This window comes from Rhinopithecus bieti, unplaced genomic scaffold (genome assembly GCF_001698545.2).
Source record: "Rhinopithecus bieti isolate Rb0 unplaced genomic scaffold, ASM169854v2 scaffold_56806, whole genome shotgun sequence".
Classification (NCBI taxonomy): Eukaryota; Metazoa; Chordata; class Mammalia; order Primates; family Cercopithecidae; genus Rhinopithecus; species Rhinopithecus bieti.
This window is the reverse complement of record NW_016823424.1, coordinates 1,011,496-1,031,725: the sequence shown is the minus strand read 5'-3', so window position 1 is coordinate 1,031,725 and position 20,230 is coordinate 1,011,496. Positions and strand designations below refer to the sequence as shown.

Here is a 20,230-nt window from a genome sequence, read left to right as displayed (position 1 = left end):
AAAAAAAAAAAAAAAAAAAAAAAAAAAAATCTCAAAACTCATAGATTGTTAACACCTTCTTCGTTTTCTGCCATTTTTGTTTTGTTTTTAACCTCTTTGTAATTCTGCTTACAACTTCTCCCTAAGAAGTCATCGAAGATGCACTGGGCCTAGCACTACCCCTTAACGCTGTTTCCCCGGAGTGCCTGCATCTGGCATGCCCTTTGATATCTTGGTTTTCTGGTGTTATGAGTGTTAGTCCACTTTTGAGGGTTGGGCGTTTTCCTCCCAGCTCCGACTAGCCTCCTAACCACCCCAGATAGAATTGTGGCAGAAATTCGTGTGATTCAGACTGTCTAATTTAAAGAAGAACTACACATTCCTTTCTGTTCTCCAGTCTTTCTGCAGCCCTCTCCAACTCTGTGTTATTGGGTCTATCTGAGACAAGTTTTCTTGAGTTTGGAGGAGTGCTAGATTCAAAGGCCATAGTGTGTGCTCTGGTGCCTGAAGCTGGGAGAGGCAAACTCTTCAATTTCCCTGTTCTCTGCCCGTCCTTCTCAGGTGATCTCTGTCATCCTGGGAGGAACACTAAGGTCCTTGGCAGGTGGTGAATCCCAGGAGGCAGGGCCAGTTGGCGATAGGGGCTGTGGAGGAGGAGAGGAAGTGGGTGGGAGATGCCTCTTCCACAGATGAGGAGTGGCGAATGCATCAGGGAACTTTGGCTTCCAGCCAGGCCAGGGCCAGGGCAGGGCTGGCAGGGCTAAAGACCATGGGGCAGCAGGGGTTACCTCCCTGGAGCAGACTGGACTGAATCATAGAGCCAGGGCCCTGGGCATAGCATCTGAGGACCTAGGCCACAGCCACCTACCCCCAATTCCTTGACTGCTGGATTTCCCAGACTTCTCCTACTCTCTGTGGAGTCCTGGGTTTAGTGAGTAACTATTTATTAGCATCTATAATATGCCAGGCACTTGCTGTTCTAGCACAGGAGATACAGCAGTGAAGAAAGCAGCCACAACTCCCTTCCCTCCTGGAGCTTATATGGAAAGAGGAGGGGAGCAGAGGTAATTTGGAGGGGCAGACAAAATCCGGGTCTCCCAGTTGACACTCCCAGAGGCCGAGTGTGGAGAAGCTAATTCTGTTGTGGACACTCCAGGGGCCGAGTGTGGAGAAGCTAATTCTGTTGTGGACACTCCAGGGGCCAAGTGTGGAGAAGGTAATTCTGTTGTGATGGCATCTGAGACATGCTGGCCAGAAATGCTTTGCCATCTTCACCATTTGTGCTGGGGTGGCCGTACTTCCTCAATGTTTGGTGTGTCTAACAGGCACTGCCCAGCCTGCCTCAGATCCTCCACCTCACAGCCCCCTTTGTGCCTGCAGTCAGCAGCAATAATTGCTCCCCAAAGGGCACTAAAGGTGCCAGCTGATCTGAACAAACTGCCAAGGTCCAGGACTTGGGATATCTGCTTGCAAATGGCCACACTCACCTGATCCGCTCCTGTCCACTGCCAGTGTGGGCAACATGGCAAAACCCATCTCTACAAAAAATACAAACTCAACAGTCACTTCACATGGGCCCAAATTTGATGGGCAGATGCAGAGCCTGTGCAGGTAGGCAGACAGCCTCCCCTCTCAGTCCATTTCAGCAGGAAAGTGGTGTGCTCTTTTTATTCAACCTCAGGCTTAAGAAAGTGTGATGAGACTATCCTGTCCCTCCACAATCCAGCCCTTCAGACACACCCAGCAGATGTGCACATACAAGGTAGACACACAGACACACATGTCCTCAGTGCATTCACAAAACAGCAATCTGCCCACTAGTGTAGTGCTGCCTGGGTGTGTCAGGATACAGAAGAGAAGAAGCAGAATTAGTCTTTAAAGGCTGGAGTAGCCCTAGAGATGAGGAAACTGGGGTCAGAGAGGGGAGAACTGTTGAAGGCCACACAGCTGTTTGGTAGCTGGGCCAGAACTCCTGATCCCTTCTGCTGCCCCACATTAGCCCCGAGGCTTCTCCATGTTAGAGAGCACAGCAAGAACCCTCCCTGTTGCCTGAGAGGCACAGGTGGGGCCCTCCTGGAGGGAGGATGTTGGTGAGATGCCAGCCTCTCAGAGGCCCTCCCAGGGAACCCCGACTGAAGGAGACTGGAGAATTGCAGGTGTATCTTGGCTGTTCATCGCCAACCTTTTTTTTTTTTTTTTTTTTTTTTTTGAGACAGGGTCTGGAGTGCTGTAGCAAAATCACGGCTCACTGCAGCCTCAACCTCCCAGGCTCAAGTTATCCTCTTACCTTGGCTTCCCAAAGTGCTGGGACTACAAGTATGAGCCACTGTGCTTGGCTCCTTCAGCCACTTCAATTGCCTCGTTTGTTCCCAGGGTTAGGATGCTTCCTCCACCAAGTCTCTCTGTGATTTGTACTGGGGAGAAGCTGCCACACAGGGAAACTGCAGGGAGGGAAAGTGGGGAGAAACAGGGTGCCGCTCCAGCTCTTTCTCAGGGTGGGGACCCAGAGGCCCTGTCTGAACTGAGGAGTGCGGGACCTAGAAACCAGCCTGGTGAACACTGGCATGGAGCTCCAGCCTGTGGGTGTGGGTTCACGGGCTGGTGATCCTGGCACGCTGTGGAGTGCTGCTGAAACCTCCTCAGTGTCTTGTCACTGGGTCTGGAGGTTGCTGTGGAGGGTTGGGGGTGTTTGTCACCTGACACCTGATGGGAAGTCTGAGCTGAAAGTGGCAGCCTCACCCTCGTGCTGGGCTTGGCACTGCCTCATTGTCTCTTGGACACTGAAAACTTGGACATCCTGAAAACTCTTCTGTCTTTCTTGCTTGCCAGCCCCCTTCCCTCTCCCAGTTACATCTGAGGGACATATCTGACCTGAGCCTTCAAACAAGCTGCCTTTGCTCAGCATTTATTCTTTCAAGAAATATTTGTTGGGGACCTATGACACGTGAGGCACTGGGATACAGCAGTAAGGGAGGCACAGTCCCTGCATGGTGACAAGGAAGTGGGTCATTAAGAGAGGGTGTCACTTTAGGGGTAGGTGCAAGGTGTGCACGGGGAGCTCATAATACCTGGGAGGCCATCTCCCCATCGGTGGCCAGGCTGTGGCCATGTGGCCTAGTGGCCAGACCTTTGCTCTTCACTGCAACTCTGAAAGAGCTCAGGAAGCACACTTCATACAGGTCCCATATTTCATGGATGAGGAGTGTGAGCCCCAGAGCCTGACAGGAAGCTTAGAGTAAAACTGCAATAGGACAGTTGTCTCCTGTACCCTAGAACAGTGTTTGCTCCATGCCACACTGATCTGTGTGCTGGAGCAGATGGTAAGTGTTTTCCATGAGTTCCACCCACTAGGGGCTTGCTGGGCTGTGGGGAAGATAGAACTGACACGTGTGAAACAGGCATCATGTAAAATGGTATATAACAGAATTTAAAAATATAGGCCAGGTGCAGTGGCTCATGCTTGTAATTCCAGCACTTTGGGAGGCCGAGGTGGGCAGGTAGCTTGAGCCTGGGAGTTTGAGACCAGCGTGGGCAACATGGCAAAACCCATCTCTACAAAAAATACAAAAATTAGCTGGGTGTGGTGGTGTGCACCTGTGGTCCCAGTTACGCAGGAGGCTGAAGCGGGAGGATGGCTTGAGCCTGGGAGGTGAAGGCTGCAGTGAGTTGTGATTGTGCTACTGCACTCTATCCCAGGTGATAGAGTGAAACCCTGTCTCAAAAATAAAAAAAAATAAACCGATGAAATTCAGACTGTGAGTGGTGCAGTCTCTGGATGGACCTCGAGTGCTTCAGAGGACCCTTGCTCTCCTGCTGGCTCCAGATGCCCCATCTCAGGCACACACAGGAGCATGGTGGGAAGCAGCACCAAGCACAGGAGGGGAGGCCGAGGCAGCTGGCAGGGTCTAAACATTTCCCACGGATAAATCAGAGTAGATCCACCCACACACACTTCAGATGGGATTGCTGAATGCATTCCCGCCTTGTCTCTGTAAAGCTGTGTCTGACACGAGGCATCCAGGTGATGCATTGTTTGCTTGTGTGTTTCCATAAATGAGAGCTTCTGTAGCCGTGGAGCTGTGTTTTCCATGATCCTGAGAGGGCAGTCCCTTGGGCACCCAGTCTTGGCCTAGGAATTCCTGCCTCATTCTGAGGTGCATGACGCCCAGCTGACCTATAGGCATTAAATCAGCACACACTGATGATGAGTATGGTGACAGTGACAATGAGGTCAGGAAACCGAGAGCCATTATGCTAGGAGTGACTGACTCACTGTAAGTGGAGAACAGAAACCTCTTCCTGCTCTGCTTTAAGAGGGGTAGATATTTGAAAGCCCCGATGCAGAGGAATGAAAAATTAGGGCCCATGACTCATTCTTGCCAAAGAATTAGTCTCTTTGAAGGAGGACTCAGCAGAGGGCTCTTCTGATCAGCCAGCTCTCTGTGTGTATGTTCAAAGTGCAATTGATTGACATGTCACTTGCAGGAGAGCTTCCAGGGTGTAAAACCAGATATGTTACTGGGATGTCATGAGTAAGATAGTTCCCACAGAACAGACCAGGGCTGTGTCTGTAATGCAGGTTACATCTGAGCAGCCAGGACACCACTTTCCTCCCTTCCCAGAAGAGGGTAAAATGGCCCAGAAGCACCACAGGCAGACGCCGGGATGACCTCTGCATGATCCTACCTGTGGGTATTCTGGCTGTGCTCCCATCTGGCGGTGAGGGAGAGGAATTCCTTTTAAAGGACATGCTTGAAAGTGCTTTTCATTCACCCCCTCCAGCGCTGGCTTATTAAGCAAGAGTTAGTCAACTTGGGGTGACCCCAGAGACTAATGAAAATGACCAATGAATTGGGAAACAGAGGTGGGAGCAAAGGGGAAAGGAAGTATGACAGGAGACCAATGTGTTTCTTTGTTGCTGCTGCTCTTACCATCAGGGAGTAAACTTAATCGGCAAGAAGGATTCCATTAAGGGCTTCTAGATTCTAATGGTGAACAGAAAAATACGCTTCTAAGGGAAGTTGTAGAGATTTCTGTAAATTCTTTCTGGAATGATTTAGGGCATGTGATTCTGCAATAAACGGAGATTTAAAAAAAAATCTCTAAGATGAACACCTATACTCTCTACCCCGATAATACTCTTTAGGCATTGTGGTATTTTACAGATTTAGGATGGAAATAGGGTTTCCCTGCATCTTTCAAAATTTCCCCCGGAAGAGACATGCCCACAGAGCCCCTCTGAAGTTGGACCTGCCATTGCTCATGTTCCTTCATTCTTTGCATCCATTGCCCATGCCTCTTGATTTATGTGGAGTGTGTGTGCGTGTTCATGCATATAGTTCTGGCTCTGCCAGGTAAGAGGGATTTTCAAAGGTAAGCACATAAGTCAGTTGAATTCAATGTGCATCTAATAATGTACCTACCCTCCTTTAATTTGTTCTGAAGTATTCAGGACCCTGCTATGCCACAGGTAATCTTAAGCTATATTGCTGAGTGACTTTGCTGGGTTTTTGAGTGACCTAAGGCACCTACGAACAAATAATGAACTTTTGAAGACATTTTCCGAGGCAAAGGTAACACAGGCTAAAGACAGTTACATTTCACTCATCACTTTCTCATTACCATGGAATGAACAAGAAGTCAGAGTAGGGGAAATAAAGCTTCAGAGACTAGCATAGGTTCCCAGGAGGAGGAAAGACAAAAACAAAGCTTGGAGGGAGTCCAGAGCTGGGGGAGGAGAGAACAGTCAGCTGAGCCAACTTGGGGGAAAAGCAGGCATTCCTCTTTTTCCCAATGTGGGTTGGAATTTCCAGGTTAAAAGGCGATCATTGCTCTGGCTGATGTCACTATCCAGCAGTTGCTAGTTTAGGTAAGGAGCCAGCTTCTGCATCTGCTCTTAGCACCCAGAGCAGTAGCTCCTTCACTAGAGGGCAAGCAAAGCAAGGAAAGACTGGAGTGGTGGGGAATGCGGTCAGTCTCATCTTGTTCATGCTGGCAGCACTCTCCCTCCCTCCTGGGACCAGAGCGGGAGGCGATGGAGCCAGATTCCCTGAGTAAGACCACACCTCCCTAGCGTTGCAGAAGAGCCAAGTTTCTAAAATCAGGCAGGTTGTTCCTTGAATCCTGGCTCTGCCTCTCTGCCTCTTACTCACCAAGTTACTTAACTTTTCTGAGGCTTTGTTTCCTCATCTTTAAAATGAAGATAAAGTTTAGCAAGGCTGTTCGTTACAAGATCAAGATATGTAAATCAATTATTTTCATACATTACCTTTCAGTAGCTGAAAACACGGTGGAGAGAAAGGAGTTCTAACTCATAACATAAAAACTCTGAGATACCTAGGGATACCTAACAACAACAACAAAATGCACAAGAATAACCAGAAAATATTGAAGACAAACAATGAGTAGGACTTGCTGTATCAGAAACCAACATGTAAGTAACAGAATGAACATCACCAAGATGGCAGAATAGAAGGTAACCTGCTCATATCTCCCCCCACAACAACAAGAATTCTGCACCCAATCACAGTCCAAAGTCTCTCTGCAGGAGCCTCAGGGTTCAGACATCATTGCACATCCTTGAGCATCGAGGATGTTCACAGAAAAGACCTCACCAAACAGACAAAATAAGGAACCAGAGACTGACCCTAAAGTAACAGAGAAACCAGCATTAATACAAAGGTTTAGTAATCACAGTGGTGTGATCAAAGTGATCAATGAAATAGAAGAGGATGGGGGAAAAAGTAGGATGTTGATCTTTATGTAGCAGAAAAGTATGAAAATGAAAATAGCCATTACCCAAATTCACACTCCTCAGAATTAATGACTATTAATATTTTGTCCTATTTGCTTTTGTCCTTTTTTTCCATGTTAACATCTTTCGATAAACTGTAGACATAATAAATACAATGTACTTTAAACACAATCCACAGCTCAAGCTTCTGGCAAGATGGTGAACCAGCTGGGGCTGTTATCTCCCTCCCACAGGATGAATCCTGAGAAACTATAGAAACGCGTGACAGGCACAGATACTAGGAACTATGAACCAAGACTTCACAAATGAAGACACCCAAGTCTGTTTTGAGCTGATATGGGTTGGGGCAGGTGAGTAGAGCTAAGGTCTGAGGTAATAATGAGGGGGTGATTTGGAGGAAGGGTCTTAAGCTTGGTCCTTGCCTTTTGTCTGCCCCTTATAGGAGAAATCCAAAGCAGCAGCTCAATTACCTGTGTCCTTGTCTGTGGTTCAACATAAAGGAGGTTGACTTCATAGTCAGGGTTGCTAGATTTAGCAAATAAAAATACAGGATGTATAGTTCAGATTGAATTTCAGATCAACTACAAATTTCTTTTTAGTTTAAGTGTGTTTCATATACTATTTGGGACATACTTAGACTACAAATTTTTGTTGTTTATCTGTAGTTCAACTTTAACTGGGATTTGGGTTGCGATGGTTCATGCCTATAATTCCAGCACTTTGGGAGGTTGAAGTGGAAGGATCACTTGAGCCCAGGAGTTTGAGACTGGCCTGGGCAAATAGTGAGACCCTATCTCTACAAAAATTACAAAAAAGGAGAAATTAACTAGGCATGGTGGTGCATGCCTGTGGTCACAGGTACTCAAGAGGCAGGCGGGTCACTTGAGCCTGGGAAGTCCAGTCAGCAGGGAGCCATGATTGCACTACTGTACTCTAGCCTGGGTGTTAGAATGAGACTCTCTCTACAAACAAAACACAACAAAATTAACTGGGCTTCTTCTATTTGTCTGGACAACCCTATTCACAGATGACTCGAATGCCCGCTCCAAGTCTCAAGCCAGCCGGCATCTAGTGGGCCTCACAGAGTTGATAAGCATCTGGACTACACCTGAGGGTAGTGAGGGACCCTGCCAGTAGCCTGCTGTCCTGGAGCTTTTCACCCGAGGAGGGAGAATGACTTTGCCTGGCACACTGGGAAGTTGTCCTAACAACTTTTGGGACTTGTACAACGTGGCAGTTCCTACGCTCTGCTTCCACCATGCCTTTGACTTCAAACCCTAGACTGCAATGATAGAAAGGAAAGGGGTCACTAATTCCCCAAGGTCTCCTCCAGCTCCAAAGCTTCTGCTAATGACCTGCACAGCGGCAAGACCCTTGCCCACCCACAGACAACCATGGGAAGAAGGCCAGACCTCAACTGCAGTAGTGACCCATGGGAAAGTCTCTGCTGTGGCATTAAATGGGCAAAATATGACCATAGCTGAAAGGGTTGCTGTTGTTCTTCTGGAAGTTTCCCTCACTTTTTATTCTTCTGCTCACAGATAAGACCTGATTAGCCGGGGTGTAGAATAAGCTTGTATAGACATGGCCTAAAAGATAGAGATTCTGTTTCTGTCTAAAAGTGAAAATTACAACCCTGGTATTGATATCTGGTCAATTTGAATGAACGTCCAACTGTCAATTTTTGCTTGTCAAAATTATCATGAAAGTTTACGGTTAAAATGTGCATGGTTCTTTTGTTTTGTTTTGTTTTGTTTTTGTTTTTGCATCCTGTTATCAAATGAGGAACTCCCTTAACCTTCATCACCCAGGATGGAGTGCAGTGGTGCAATCATAACTCACTGTAGCTTCAGACGCCTTGGCTCAAGTGATTCTCCTGCTTCGGTTTCCTAAGTAGCTAAAACTACAGGTGTGCACCACCATGCCCAACTAGTTTTTTAGTTTTTTGTACAGACAGGGTCTGGCTATGTTGCCCAGGCTTGTCTCACACTCCTGGACTCAAGAGATTCTTGCCTTGGCCCCCGAAAGTGTTGGGATTACAGGCGTGAGCCACTGTGCTCAGGCTCCATGTTGATCTGAGTGTTGTCTGTCAGCATGCACCATGTCATCTCATGGACCATGTCATCTCTGCCAGAGCAACTCAACACAAATTCTCTAATTTTATAAAGAAATTTTATGAATTTATTTTATTGACTTTTGTTTGACAACATCACTTTTTCTAAGAGTTGTTGACAGATAGTCAAAGTCACTGTTTTTAGGTGTACAATCATAAACACTCTAACCAGCCTTTCCCAAGATAAGTTTTTTTTTTTCTTTTTCTTTTTCTTTTTTCAATGGAGTTCATGCTTTTTTGTCCAGGCTGGAGTGCAGTGGCATTATCTCGGCTCACTGCAATCTCCACCTCCCAGGCTCAAGTGATTCTTGTGCCTCAGACTCCTGAGTAGCTGGAATTACAGGTGCATACCACCATGCGCAGCTAAGTTTTGTATTTTTAGTAGAGGCAGAGTTTCTCCTTGTTGACCAGGCTGGTCTCGAACTCCTGGCCTCAAGTGATCCACCTGCCTCCACCTCCCAAAGTGCTGGGATTAATAGGCGTGAGCCACCAGCTCCGGCCCCTAGATAAGTTCTTAAGTTCGGCCTGTGTATCTTTGAGTTGTGTCAAAACCATTCCAACACACACGGCACTGCACTGCTTTAAATCCACACACTGAGATTTGAGGATGCCCCTTTACTGTATCTATTAGTTTGAATGATGAATTTTAGAAGTTATATCAGAGCAAGCATTGGTGGCAAATGCTTAATAGTCTTAATAATCATAGAGTCAGAGCAAGGAGTTGCTTCTTACCAAGTGTTTCTGATCTACAGGGTCAGTGCAGTGTTTCCCTGGTGGTGGGGAGCCGGGGAGTGAGGGAGCCTCAGAGATCAGTGTGGGGCCAAGCCACCAAATGATGGGGCTGAAAAATAAAAAATATAAATAAATCTTAGTTATCAGATTATGCTGATCCAGATTCCAGGACTTAGCTTCCCTTTTTGTTCTGATGCTTTCTAAAAGACTCCATTTGTGGAAAAAGGCCTGAGTGGTGAGGGCTGAGTAGTTGGTGATTGTCCACCAGAGAGTGCGACAGAATCACTTAATGCTGACTGATGGAGTAGGCTGTGGAGGAGGAGCTCCTGACTCATCCTCCATGATGACTTGTCAGTGGGGAGAGGAGCAGTTCCCCAAAGATGAGAAACCATTTGTGTGGTGAGAATGTTTCTAAACCAGGATGTGGTCAGCAATGCAATCTAACACAACATGTTCACATTCTCAATCTGTTTTATTCAACAGAACGAAAGAAGGCAAAGAGAGCACAGAAGGCAGTGCAGGAATGCAGACTGAATCAGAGGGTACATCGCACGCCATTCAGGAACACTGCAAGAGAAGATCAGGACAACTGATTTGTCAGATGGGAACTCCTGAGTGTAGCTATAATGGTTAGCAATTAAAGAGAGGACTCCTTGTCTGCAGCTGGACTTAGACTGAGTTTCAGTTCTCATGGGGGTATGGGTCATTTTCTTCTCAGAATTATGGCAGACTCAGATACCTGTAATAATATGGGAGCATAAGAAGGACACTTGCATGTCTGAGTGATGATAACTGTTGACCTGATGGTGAGCAACAGGAGCTCAGTGGAACAGTTACTGATGAGAAGAAAAGTGAGGGCATCTCAGCTCTGCCTGGGAGGGCAGGGGAGACTGGAGGCCAGGGGAGGACAAGCAACCTGAGGAGAGGGCTCTGCAGGCAGAGAGGGGCCTGAGGACTGTTGAACCAAGAGCTGGCGGCAGCACTTCAGTGCTTGTAGCTCTTCCTGCTGGAGGAGGAGGTGGTGGTGTACTTGATGGTGGAACTGCCGCCTCCAACAGAGCTGAGGCCACCCCCAATGGCTCTGCCGCTGCTGGAACTGAAGCCACCTCCAACTCCAAGACCACTGCCATAGGAGTAGCTGCTTCCTCCACCCAGGCCTAAGCCACTGCCGACACCGCTGGCACCACCATAGCCACTGGAGACGGTGGACTGCACCACAGCTGTGGTGGGGAGGGGGACAAGGACACAAGAAGCCACGGTGAGCTCATCCTGTCAGCCTGAGCCCAGTCAGAAGAGTGCAAGGGCAGGGGAGGAAGGCAAGCAAAGGTACTTACAGATGTTGACTTGTCCAACGCCTTCGCCATTCAGCCTGTGGGGAGAAACACAGGGAGGGTGAGACCTCAGAGAGCCCTTCCCCGGAGGAGCATGGGAAGCCTTGGTGGGTGGAAGAGTCTACGGGAAAACTTTTGGTTTTCTCCCAAGAAGAGCAATTATGGTCTTGGGCAGTGCACCTTAAAGTTGTGCTCAGTGCCAGGAACATTGAAGATGGACTCAGCTGTGGGAGGAAGTCGCATCAGTTACCCACCTGCACTCCTCGCCCTCCAGCAGCTTGCGGTAGGTGGCAATCTCCACGTCCAGGGCCAGCTTGACATTCATCAGCTCCTGGTACTCCTTCAGCAGCCGGGCCAGGTCCTGCTTGGCCTTCTGCAGGGCGTCCTCCAGCCCTTCCAACTTGTTCTTGGCATCCTTGAGTGCCATCTCCCCACGCTGCTCAGCATCAGCAATGGCAGCCTGCAGGTTGGCACACTAAGAGGGGAAAGGAATGGAAAGAACTTGTCATCTGGTCTTCCAGAGGAGACTAAACCTGGCTGGTTCCTTTCCAGCGAAGAAGGTACCAGGAACCCAGAATTGATGGTAAATGAGCTCTGACACTTCCTGTCTAGTCTTTTTACTATCTTCAAACTTTTTACGTCTGGAGTCAGATGATAAAATCCTGTGCCCCTTTGTGTTAACTCCCCTGCCTAAAGATGTGGATGATGACCCATGGAAGATGCCAGAGTGAACACAAGACCAAGGACATTAAGTGTTGTCTCCAAAGCAAAACCAAAACCGTTTTTGATGATTTTGTATGGATGCCACAATAATTTACAAACATTGTCAACTGAGGTGATGAGTTTTCACATGAAGCTGTTGAGACCTTGCCTTCCTCCTGCCTCCATTCTCTCACCTGCTTGGGCCATGTTTTCCTTCCTCATGGCCCTGGTTTCACTTTCTTTTTCACCGTGAACCTTGAGCAGATTTGCAGCAATGTTACTCATGCTTTCTGACCTGACACCTCACCCAAATTGGTCCTTTGCAATTCCAAAGTCAATCAGTCTTCTTACATAAGCCCTTCCAATGCCTCTAGACTATACTTTTACATCTGTGACCAGGTGAGAGTGCTTCTGCCCAGGTGATTTTTTCATGTCCTTGGGTGTGATCCATGTCTCTGAGCCAGAGTGTTCTCACTGAGCTTAGGAACTGCATGTCTTTCCTTCTCTGCTTATCACTCAATTCCCAAAGAATTTTACTACATGATGGTTGACTGGTGCCTCGTGACCTAATTAAAAAAAATGATGCTTTTCTCCTCCATTGTCCCTCACTATACCTGCTTCTTGACGTGGTCGATCTCAGATCTCAGCCTCTGGATCATGCGGTTGATCTCAGCAATCTCCTGCTTGGTGTTGCGCAGGTCATCCCCATGTCTGCCCGCTGTGACCTGCAGCTCCTCGTACTGCAGCCCAGAGGTGGAGAGAGAGACAGTGTCTATGGGTTCTTACCTGGCAAGCGATGACTTTCACTTGTGTATCATGCATGTCATGAAGTGGACCTACTGACTTCTCCCCAAGAAACTTGAGGAAAAGCTGATGTTATGTGGTGGGTGGATACTAAACACTGGAGGTCACAGACCATCCTCATTGTGCATCCACTAATCTGCCTAATTCCTTAGGGAGTAGAAATGTTCTGACCATTTTCTAAAAGTCAGCAATCAGGATGAAGCTAAATGCAGAGATGACTAATGTCATTGTCTATGGAAGTTTCCTCCTTCACATTGGGTCTTTTTCCTTCTTGAATTGGGTGTAAGTTCCACAATGTCTACTCTAATAAGGCAGGTGTATGTCCTGTGAGAGGACCCTGGCTTCCTGTAAGGGGAATTCCCCAGTGAAGTCTGTAGTTCTCTGGTATTCAGAGCTGGACACAGGGATTCCTCAGAGGCTGCCCACACCCTGCTCCATCCTTGCTCTGGTCAGGAACTCGGCCTCTGCCCGGCTCCTCTGACAAATCTTCTCGTATTGGCCTTGACCTCTGCGATAATGCTGTCCAGGTCCAGGTTGGCGGTTGTTGTCCATGGACAGCACCACAGATGTGTCTGAGATGTGTCTGCATCTGGGACAACTGCCTGCAGAACAGAAGGTCCATAAGATCAACTTCACTTCTGATGTTACCAGAGAATACCCAGCCCTATACATCTTCACCCCTTTGCAGACCCCATCAGAGGTAAACAGGAAGGAATGGTGGAGACGTCTTACTGCTTCATACAAGGCTCTCAAGGAAATTGATCTCGTCTGTGAAGAGTGTCTGCCTTGCGCTTGCCAGTTCCACCTTGTTCATGTAGGCCAGCATCTCACGTCACTGGGGAAAGAGCCAATAACCTGGAGTTACCTGAGTGCACCTTCCGCCAATCGTGCCCGTCTTCTAGTCCCCCTACCGATTCTCCTCTCCCGGTAAACCGACGACACAGAGCCACTTCTGTCCTTCTAAGTGAAGTTTGAACCCCCGGCTTCATCTGCTCACCTTCTTCAGAGTCCACAAATTCTTCTCTGCTGTTGTGCTTTGTGATTTCATCCTTCATATCTGCAGGAAGAAAGGCATGGGATATATTTGGAGCCAGTGGGTAGGATGAAACAGAAAAGCAGCCTGGATCCAACATTTTCCCCAAATGGAATTATTCTATTTGAGCTTTCCTGCACAGAGTACCTAAGGGATTGATTTTTGCTTCTCCTCAATTTGTCACTTCTTTGATCTCCCTATCGTCCCATAACCATTTGTTTGTTCTTGCAGGTTTTGCGCCTAGGGGACTAATTTTGTGCTTTCCATTTCCATGGACATGGGTGTTATGGATCCACCCATCTGGCCCTGTCACCCAATAGTCTTTTGAAGTGTGTGCTGCAGGAAACTGAGTCTTCACTTGTTCTTGAGGTCCTCCACCCAGGTCCTGCATGTTTCTCAGCTCTGAGTCAGGCGGTCCCTGTTCCCCCGACGATGCTGTCCAGCTGCCTCTGAATTGTTGATGTACTGCTCGATACACGGCTCCAGATCTGCCTCACGGTCCTTGGTGGCCCTGCTCCTGCAGCAGGGTCCACTTGGTTCCAGAACCTTGTTCTGCTGCTCCAGGAACCGGCACCTGGAGGGGAAGCATAGATGTCATTTTCCAGGCAAAGGAAGGAAGAAAAAGTGTCTGATACTGGTTTCCCTGGACAGGTCCATGGAGGTCCCATGGTGCTGGCTACTGCAGTGCATGTAGAGGCTCAGGCTGGGCTCCCTGCTCCCCCATACCCCTTCTCCTTTGCACCTCACCACGCAATCTCACTATGAGATAATTGTCCCACGGACCATTGAAGTGTGTGGTTCTTACCACTGTAGCTATTGATGGTATCAGTGAGTTTCCACATTTCTTCTTTTCTTTTCAGCACAGTCACAAAATCAGTTTAAAATACTATTTACCTGATGTTTTGTACAGTTTTTATTACTGATTAGGACTCTCAGTTAGGAGGATATTAGATGTTTGCCCTTATGATTAGATTCCAGTCTAATTTCTGATTTAGTGTGATTTCTCCCCTCAAATATTCTGATGTTATGATCTTTCTCTGTTTTAAAATTTAATTAGCATTTCTCTGTGTTTTATAGTTGTTTCTATGCCCATTTTTTCTTAATCCATCCAGGTTATCTTTTCCTTTCTTTCTAAATTTTTTTCCTCTTACTTCAGAACCCAGAGTGTATCTACATAGCCCATATACTCCTGGCAATTTGCTTTGTAAATCTTTAGACACTTTAGAGGGAAAGAGTTAACCTACTCACTCTCTGATGGCCTCATCTGTGCTTCAGGTTATGAAAAGTATGGCTTTCCCTAAGGTAGGAGTGAGAAACAATCTGGAGATCCCATGGGGAGAGTGGATGCCCATCCCTGCTGCCTACTGTGCATGGGCCCAGCCAAGTGCACTCTCCTGCAGAGCTGGGCTGAGTCCCTTCTCCCCTCCCTCCTAGGTCACCCTTGGCAGGAACGTGTTGTCCTGCTGGTCTGGGACGCCTGGGAAGTGCCCCAATGGAGGGCATGGCCCTGGCTCACCTTGTCGATGAAGGAGGCGAACTTGTTGTTGAGGGTCCTTGATCTGCTCGCGCTCCCTCAGCCCGCACCCGCTGGATGGCGGGGTCGATTTGCAGGTTGAGGGGAGTCAGGAGACTCTGGTTGACGGTGACTCATCTTGGATGCCTCCAGGGGGCCACACAGGAAGCCAGGGCCCCCAAAAGGCCACCAGCAAGGCCGGCTCCACCACCCAGACCAAAGCCAATGCCGGGCTCCACCACGAAACCCAACCACCCGGCCACCAAAGCCATGCTGCCTCCGGTTCTGTTGCCATAGCCGCCACTGATGGCACAGCTGCCCCCTCCAATGGGATCCTCTTGGAGCCCCCAGGCCCATACAGGGCTGCGGCTGCCAAAGCCAGCCTCCTCCACATGCGCCATCAGGCCACAACTGCCCCTGAGCGGACGACGGAGACGCTGCTGAGCCAGAGCGGCTGACCAGGGAGCCTGGCTGAGCCGCACTGAAGCCCACTGCGGCTGCTGCTGTGGCTCCTGATGGTGGTGGATGTGCTGGCCATGGTTCCAGGAGATGAGAGGGCCTGTGGAGAGCCCGTTAGAGGTCTGGAGGTGAGAGGGAAGAGAAGCCAGGATAAGATCAGGCTTCAGGGCAGCAGCTTTATATATGGATGAGCATGGCTGGGGCCCAGTACCGGAAGGTGAGCTTGCAGGTTTGGGAAGGGCTGGGCTTTACAAAGAGTGAGATCACACCTCCTGCATTATTACAAAAGTTAGGAAATACCGAGATTGCATTTTTCTCTTCCTTTAGTCAGGGAAAATGTTCCTGCCTCCAGCTTTGACTCGAGATCTCAGCACAATAAGAACATTCTCAGTTCGTGAAGCTGGAGTTAGTCACTGTCTCTAGCAAAGGTTCTGCATGCTAGGCTGTTTGTCAACATGCCCCAAGTGTTCTCCTCTTCCCAGTCTGACTTTCTTCCAGCAGAGATATTGGAGATCACACTCACTGTATTGCAAATGGCTTAACAGAAATATTACCGTTTCCCCATAATTGTTTTACCTTTTAGCTGCAATTTTAAACAGGTAGAGAAGCAGAACACTGCAATGGGCCTGTATATACCTGTCACCTGCTTCCATGATGATTAACTCATGGCCCACCTAATTTCTTTCATACTTCAACCCAATTTCCTCTTCCATTCTAAATTGTTTGAAAGCAAATTCCAGAAGTCATATTATGTCTTCAACAAATAATTCAATATTAATATCTAAATAATAGGACCTTAAAAAAAACCCAAAAAGTTTTTTTATATGTTAAAATTTACATACTAATTAAAATGAACAAATGTCTATTTAGTCTTCAAGCAGTCCTGTTTTTGATACTATTTCTTATATTTTGGTGTCCCAATATATTTGGTGTCGAAATAAGCTCTATAAACGTTGTATTTGAGTGATATATCCTTTAAATCATTGAAATTTAGAAATCTCCCTTCATTTCTTTATTTTATTTGTTAAATAAAACAGGTCAACTGTTTGTTGTACTTTTTCATTCTTGGGGTTTTTCTAATTGCATACCCCTATTGTTTCCTTTAATATGTGACTCTAACCTTCATATTACATATTAAAATTACAAGCTTATTAAGATTCTCTCTATGTTTAAACATTCTAGATGTAGATGTAGTAGATTGCCCATTTAAATTTTGAATAGTACTACTTGCACAATTATTTACATGTTGACAAATTGAATACATGATACATGTTTTAAAAATTTTTTTGTAAAACATGCTAAACAACAAAATAATATAGCTCAAGGCCATTCCCCAGTTACCCAATCCCTATCTGTGGAGGAAGTAATATTAGCAGTTCCTTGTGTATCCTTGTATCTTTACTTGGATATTTTTCCGTGCTTTTCCTGGGCCATGGGTGACATGTCTGTGCATATGTGTTTGTGTCAATGTGCGTTTGTATGAGTGAGGAAGAGGTGGAGGGAGCTGGCGTATGTAGAGAGGGAGCCTGCATTGTAGAAAGGTATATAAATAAATACATGAAAGTTTTGTGTGTATGTGTTTGAGTGTGTTTTATGTATATAAAATATTTCATGTGTTCATATATACAAAACATAAACATATTGTCTTTTCCAATTGTGATTGCGTTGTGTCTGCTTTGTCTCCCACGTCTGTTTTCTGATTCTCTTTTTAACAGGCTCTAATCTCTTTTACATAGTGGTTTGCTTTTCCCAGTTATTCTGGGACATTTCCCCCAAATGTCCATTACTGTCTGTTCACCAATGTCTTTCCCCCTTATGCTGTTTTCAGTTTGGCCTTCATTTCTTTTTTTTCTTTTCTTTTCTTTTCTTTTTTTACACAGAGTCTTGTTCTGTCACCTAGGCTGGAATGCAATGGCATGATCTCGGCTCACTGCAACCTCCGCCTCCCAGGTTCAAGCCATTCTCCTGCCTCAGCCTCCCGAGTAGCTGGGATTACAGGCACCCGCCACCATGCCTGGCTAATTTTTGTATTTTTAGTAGAGACGGGGTTTCAGCATGTTGGCCGGGCTGATCTGGAACTCCTGACCTCGTGATCCACCCGCATTGGTTTCCCAAAGTGCTGGGATTACAGGTGTGAGTCACCGCACCTGGCCAATTTGGCCTTCATTTCTAAGCATGGCTTTGATGTTTTCTTTACCTCTTTTCTACGCTCCACAAACAAATATTTTATCTTTTACTGTCTCACTATATTTTCTCTTTTTCCCACTTCATAGTGTTTATTTTTCAGTATTTTATTGTGCCTTTTCTGTTGAGTGTTCTTTATGAGTCTTTTTTTTTTTTTTTGCCTACTTTTTTCGTTTTGAATGCACAGATCTTTTGTGAGTCCTGGAATGGTTCCTTTCTGACTAGCGCTGATTTTTAATGAGATGAGCCCCCTCTGGACCTGTCATTTGTAGAAAGTATTCTGGGAGGAGGAGCCACGGCCACATCCAGGCTAACAGGAGCTCTGACTGTGACACAGGGCTGTGTGAATAGTTCTTTCATTCTTTCATTCAGCCAAACCAATAAATATCACTGCAGAGTGGTCCACAATTCACAGCCTCTCTGTTTTCTTTGCCTCACAACAAAATGCTGCTAGTAGACCTTGTCTCTCTTCTTGTTCAACTTTGCCTTTGTAGTTTCTTGAAACTTCATGACAAGCAGGGTCCTGGCTCGTGCTCACACACCCAGTGGTGATAGTTGCAAATAAGGCATTCTTGGATTTTCACATGAGGACATGCCCTTTACATTGATTTAGTTGAGGGAAATGAGTCAACTGTGCCTGGCATGTAGTAAAACCTCACAGTTAGGCTGTGTTTGGTTTTCCTTTGCGGTTACTGTGTTGTTTGATTTTGATCTGTTTATTTGTGAGTGTTCTTCACTGGCTTTTTCTGAGATCGGCAGCTGTGGCATCTGCTCTCTGAGTTTTCCTAACAACCTTGTCTGTATTTCTCTATTTATGTGAGGACATTCTATTATTATTATTATTATCATTTGGTTTAGGGATTTTAAGATCTTTTACTTCCGGTGTTTGAGGGTAGAGTCTGCCTTTATGTCTTTTGTTCTCTTTGTTGTTTTTAGGTAATTTCTGAGAAGAGGAAGTGCTTCCCTTTCTTCCACTAGATTAAGTTCAGAAGCCACTCATTTATATTTAAAATATCATATTACGTAAAATGTTAATCTAATAACCTAAGTCAGAAATATTATTATTTTCCTCTATTGCACTTTGTTAATATAGATGTCTCATTGTTCTCTAGGGCCTCTGTCTTCCCTGGAGCTATTTTTGAGTAACTGGAACGCTTTCTATAAAACGACATTTTTACTATCGTTAGAAATTTAACCTCAAACTACAGTTGTGTTTTTCTCAGTGTAATAAGCCACTTCATTGCTAAAACAAACTTTGTGTTATTGAAAATTTCCAACAGGTAAAGAGAACACTATATAAACCTCCATGAATGAATCACACAGATTAAACAGTTATCAACATTTTCTCATTATTGTTCCATTTAACTCCCCTAGTCTTTTATATCTAACTCCCCTACTTCTTTTCTTAAAGTGTCTTAAAGGAAATCTAGACATCAAGTCATTTCACTTGTCAATATTTTTATATATATCTGAGTAATAGTGAATTTATAATCTAGTTGTGTAACAGTATTAAATCTATCCAATACCTCCTTCATATTCTTATTTCTCTGATTACCTCAAAAATTTCTCTTTGTGGCTAGCTTGCTCCAAGCAACATCCTAACTAGGTTCATATATTGCATTTGGCTGCCATGTCTTTTAAGGTTATTTATTCTGTAATGCTGTAATGAACCCTGTCTTTTTCTTTTATTTGCCGTTGATTTGTGGAATTTTTGTTTGTTTCTATAGAATGTTCATATTCTGGATTCGACTCATTGCTTCCTGTTGGTATCACATAATGCCTTCTCTCCCCCAGTTTTTCCTATGTGTTGGTAGTTGTAGTGAAGACTCGATTACGTTTGTTCCCATTGTGGCAGGCAAAACTATGCAATAGTTGATGCTATGTACACCCTCTTGCACCATATTGTAAGGTATGTAATACTAATTGCCTACTTTTTGTGATGTTAAGACTGATCAGGGGTTTTCAGTGGTTTCAACCCAATCCCTCCATTATAAAGCACGGCACACAATATATTTTTCATCTGATATATTAATACTCATTGATTTCATCAATTTCCAGATTCACTACTTCATTAGAGGTTGCAAAATGTCATCTTTCTGATTTTATCATGCCTTCTGCATTTATTAATTGGGATTCCTCTACAAAGAAGAACTCTTTGTCATTTACCTTTCAGGTAACCTAACATTTAATTCCTACAAGAAACTTAGAATAAGTATTTGACTCTCTTTATTTATCAGTTTTCAGATAATAGATTGGTTCTCTAGCAATCTTCAAAGGTAATCAAGAAAGTATTTTTGTTTTGATGTAATTATAAATTCACAATTTCACAAAAAATATATTTGATATGTTTTAGTCCACTACAGTCATTAATTCTTTTGGCACTTAAATGGTCCTATCTAAAGCAATGGAAGCTCTTCAGATTGGCTTCTGTGTCCTTTGACAGGACCTCATTTGGTTTTGATAGGTTCCTGGTTTTCTAGGACCAGATGTCTCAGGCTTACTTTGTACTCATCATGCAATGGACATGAAATCACTTATTTCTCCTTGTAGATCTAGTTGCTTTTATTGGGAAATGATATACATCAACTAGAATTTGGATGCTAGGAGCCCTTTTTATTACTGAGTT

General features: G+C 45.6%; 1 pseudogene across 1 annotated transcript; it reads right to left on the bottom strand.

The window, feature by feature from the left end:
* Window positions 1-10,534: 10,534 nt before the first annotated feature.
* LOC108521542 (keratin, type II cytoskeletal 6C-like) lies at window positions 10,535-15,499 on the bottom strand (annotated as a pseudogene). The gene is made up of 9 exons (XR_001883217.1): window positions 14,963-15,499; window positions 13,807-14,019; window positions 13,413-13,449; window positions 13,141-13,241; window positions 12,860-12,998; window positions 12,226-12,351; window positions 11,164-11,384; window positions 10,913-10,947; window positions 10,535-10,798 (listed from the first exon to the last, which is right to left on the bottom strand). The product of XR_001883217.1 is annotated as a keratin, type II cytoskeletal 6C-like (transcript).
* Window positions 15,500-20,230: the final 4,731 nt, after the last annotated feature.